At 44.5% G+C, this 4,540-nt stretch overlaps 1 pseudogene; it reads right to left on the reverse strand.

Moving 5' to 3' along the window:
- Positions 1–595: 595 nt before the first annotated feature.
- LOC140523744 (vacuolar protein sorting-associated protein 4B pseudogene) lies at positions 596–1,915 on the reverse strand (annotated as a pseudogene).
- Between the last annotated feature and the right edge of the window lie 2,625 nt (positions 1,916–4,540).

A 4,540-nucleotide genomic window follows, 5' to 3' on the forward strand; every position in this document is an offset into this window, starting at 1 on the left:
TCAACTAGTAAAATTAAAAAGAAAAGCCTAGTGCTTTTATTTAAGACAATATTTAAATACACAGAGGGAAAAAGCCCAGTAAAAAACACATTTGTGTTCAATATGAATACTGGTCATCACATAAAAATCTTCTAAATTCAATCAGTGTTCTTACATTTTTACAGTGACCTCTCCACCAAATTTTAATTAAAAAGAAACCCCAGTAATTACTGTAGGATAATCAATTGACTTGGACAACAAAAATGATGTTTAAGGAGATCTCTTCTCCAAAGCACATACCACAGTTCATTTTCCTTCAAGTCTGGTGACAGTATTTTATGCTAGGTGCAGGAAAAAATGTAATAGTCATCGCTGCTTCTCACATCAAAACTCTAATACTTCCCACTCAGTATTTTTTTTTTATTAAACAGGAGATATTTAATACAAATTGGAAGAAAAATAACATAAAGCTAAAGGAACTTTCAAAAGAGATCTTCATTCTCCTGTGGAGAAGAAAAATAAAATGTATTTTTAAAAATCCACAAATATTTGAATTCCATCCCTAAAGATGCAAGAGTGCCTAAGAAAGAAAGAATGTCTCCCAGGTGTCTTTAGTTTAGCCTTCTTGACCAAAATATTCTGTAAACTTCTTTATTCAGCAAGCCATGTTCATTAACAGTTGTTTTTGTGCTAGCTAATGACCATGACATGTCAGGCATGGAAACACAGGGCCCCAAAAGTTTGTCACCAGAGACATCCATCCATGTCATTTCAATGGCACCAGGATCACCTGTGAAGCATGGAGTAAGTAAATCTTCTACTTTGACATTAGGATTAGTAGGTGAAGGACCTCTAACTCTTTCGAAATAAGTTGCTGAGTGAACTTTCCTCACAGGTTGCATGAGGGCAACTCACACAATGATGCTGATGTCAGCTCCTGAATAGCCATTCTGTCTTCTTCCCCAGTTCTCGGAAGTCTGCTTCTGATCCATTGTTCTGTATGGTCCCCAAATGTAATTGAAACATTGCTGCCCTGGCATGATATTCAGGTAAAGGAATATAAATACACTTCTCAAATCTTCGCCTGACAGCAGAATCCAGAACCCAGGGTATATTTGTAGATCCCAGGTACCAAAATTCCATCGTCCACACCAACCCCTTGCATTTGAAGTAGGAATTTTGTTTTAATTTGCCAGGCAGTTTTCACTTTCATTTTCACTTCTGGAGCCCCACAGAGAATCAATTTCATCAATGAAGATAATGGAAGCCTTGTTCTGTCTGCCGAGCTGAAATAAATTCTTAACTAGCTTTTCACTTTCACCTAGCCACTTGGAGACAAGGTCAGAGGAAGATATTGAAAAAAATGTTGAGTTGTTCTGTTAGTTGTTCTGTAGCAACTGCTTTGGTCAAATAGGATTTCCCTGTTCCACTTGGTCCAAAAAGAGTAATGCCCTTCCATGGGGTTCTTTTACCTGTAAAGAGATGTTGAAACTTAATGAGCCACATTACAGCTTCTTTAAGAGTTTCTTTGGCTCCTTTGAGGTCAGCAACATCTCTTCATTTTATGTTTGGGCTTTCTATAACAATGGCACCTTGAAGTTGATTCTGTAGTTTCTTTCTTCCTGGATCATCTGATTCTCCATCCCTGTCACTGTCATTCTCCTTCTCATCACTTGGGCTGGATAGTCCCTCTTTCACTGACTTCTGTGAGGCTTTCTCTTTCTTTTAGTTTCTCCACTCTATCAAGATATTCTCCACACTTTACTCTGATACTTTGCTTTGCTTTGTTGCCTTGTGCTTCATATTTAACTACATGGATAAAATACTCTGCAGCATTTTGATATAGATAGAAGGCTTATTCATTGTTCCCTGCTTTATCTTCTCGTGCTGCTTTCCTAGCAAGGTCTATTGCTTTCTGGAGATTGGTAGATGCCATGTTGGCAGGAGGAGCCCATGGCCAAGAGAAATGGGTGGAAAGCAAGAAACCACAATAACATTGGGTCTGGGATGACCTTGGCAGACTCAAGATGCCTTGGGTGCAGAGCAGGGAGGGTACCTTTGGGCTCCTGGGAAGGCGATATCTCTTCTGGTCCTTCTCTGGCAACTTCAAAGGATCCCAAGGAGGCCCTCCCCCCCAACCTTCCTTACTTGGTATGTTTTGTTCTTCCTTACCTGAAAGGATGGAAGAAAATACCTTTTCACCAAAGAAGTAACCTTCTATAGTCTTTTTATTTTCCGTTTTAGTAGGCATTATCCAAGCCTGTTACTTGACTTTTGTGTCCTTTGTTAAGTGGATGGTACACTCTAGGGACCTGTAAGTTCTCAATTACTCTGAGGTAGCTCAATAAAGGGTGAGGAATTTACTCTTCTCCTGGCTTGCACTCTGGTCTGGGAGCAACCACAAGCACTCTTTTCTGCCCAGGAGCTGAGAGTACAATTCCATCTGTAAAGCCACCACCAGATCCATCAAGCTAGTGCTCCTCCTCACCCCAGGACCACCACTCCAGACTGAGACCTGGATCAGCTGCTCAATTCCCCTCAAAATGGATGCTGCTGCCACAGTGGCTGCCTCCACCCTGGGCCTGGGGCCAGAATGTACACCCCTCTCACCCAGATGACATAGCTTTCTCACTGACCTTTGAAGCTGTCTTGATGTTTCTGGGTTGAGAAATCTGGGAACCACAGTTGATATCCATGATTCCATACCCTGAAGCCTGCTCTAGACCTGTATTTGCCATGCCTCACAGCCTGCATTGGGCTGTGCTCTGCTCTAAGCCCATTTCAATAGACTTTTCCTGTCATCCTTCCAGGCTGTCTTGGACTGGAAATCTCTTTCACTCCGGCACTTTATGTCTTCTGCTGCTTTAGAATTTGTTTAGAAGATGGCGGAGTAGGAAGACGCACATACACATAGCTCTGAACCCACAACCCATAGAATGGCTACAGGGAAGTAACTCACGGCGAATTCCGCACCCAGAGGCCACAGAACATTGGAGCGAGGGAGATTTCTGTTCCAGAGGGACCTGCAAACCTCTCGCGGGGGGGTCCTTCGCGCTGCGGACTGGGCGCCGGGACTGGGAGCTGAGTGCAGCCCTGCCGCGGCCGCGGCACCGAGAGGAAAAGATCCGAGCAGGCTTCACAGACAGGATCTCCAGCGGCCACGCGGGTCCCTCCACCCACAGAGGGATCTGCAAACCTCTCGCAAAAGGTCCATCGCGCTGCAGACGCAAAGCCCAGCCCAGACCTGCTGCGGCCACGGCTGCGGCACCGAGAGAAACAGATCCGAGCAGGCTTCAGGGAAGGGATCTCCAGCGGCCGCACAAGTCCCTCCACCCACAGGTGACAGGGGTGGGTGAGAGAGTCTCTTTGGCGGGTCGAGAGGGGAGTAGGGTGCCCCCATAATTCAGGCCCCCCCGGGAGGTAGAAGCTGAGAGGCGGCTGCGGACAGGGGCTCCCCAAGCGGGCGGGAGCCTGAATCCATTGTGGAAGGTCTGTGCATAAACCCCCTGAGGGAACTGAGCCTGAGAGGTGGCCCTGCCCCGACCTCAGCACCAGAACATAATCTCATACTGAATAGCAGCCCTGCCCCCGCCAAAAGCCCTGAGGCTGGAAGCAGCATTTGAATCTCAGACCACAAACGCTGGCTGGAAGGATCAGGAGGTGAGGTGCGTGTGAGGAAAATATTCAGAGGTCAAGTCACTGGCTGGGAAAATGCCCAGAAAAGGGAAAAGAAATAAGACTATAGAAGGTTACTTTCTTGGCGAACAGGCATTTCCTCCCTTCCTTTCTGATGAGGAAGAACAATGCTTACCATCAGGCAAAGACACAGAAATCAAGGCTTCTGTGTCCCAGCCCACCCAATGGGCTCAGGCCATGGAAGAGCTCAAAAAGAATTTTGAAAATCAAGTTAGAGAGGTGGAGGAAAAGCTGGGAAGAGAAATGAGAGACATGAAGTCAAAGCATGAACAGCAGATCAGCTCCCTGCTAAGGGAGACCCAAAAAAATGTTGAAGAAATTAACACCTTGAAAACTAGCCTAACTCAATTGGCAAAAGAAGTTCAAAAAGCCAATGAGGAGAAGAATGCTTTCAAAAGCAGAATTAGCCAAATGGAAAAGGAGATTCAAAAGCTCACTGAAGAAAATAGTTCTTTCAAAATTAGAATGGCACAGATGGAGGCTAATGACTTTATGCAAAACCAAGAAATCACAGAACAAAGAGAGAAGAATGGAAAAATGGAAGATAATGTGAAATATCTCATTGGAAAAACAACAGACCTGGAAAATAGATCCAGGAGAGACAATTTAAAAATTATGGGACTACCTGAAAGCCATGATCAAAAGAAGAGCTTAGACATCATCTTTCATGAAATTATCAAGGAAAACTGCCCTGAGATTCTAGAACCAGAGGGCAAAATAAATATTCAAGGAATCCACAGAACACCACCTGAAAGAGATCCAAAAAGAGAAACTCCTAGGAACATTGTGGCCAAATTCCAGAGTTCCCAGGTCAAGGAGAAAATACTGCAGGCAGCTAGAAAGAAACAATTCAAGTATTGTGGAA

Source organism: Notamacropus eugenii, chromosome 2 (genome assembly GCF_028372415.1).
Source record: "Notamacropus eugenii isolate mMacEug1 chromosome 2, mMacEug1.pri_v2, whole genome shotgun sequence".
NCBI lineage: Eukaryota > Metazoa > Chordata > Mammalia > Diprotodontia > Macropodidae > Notamacropus > Notamacropus eugenii.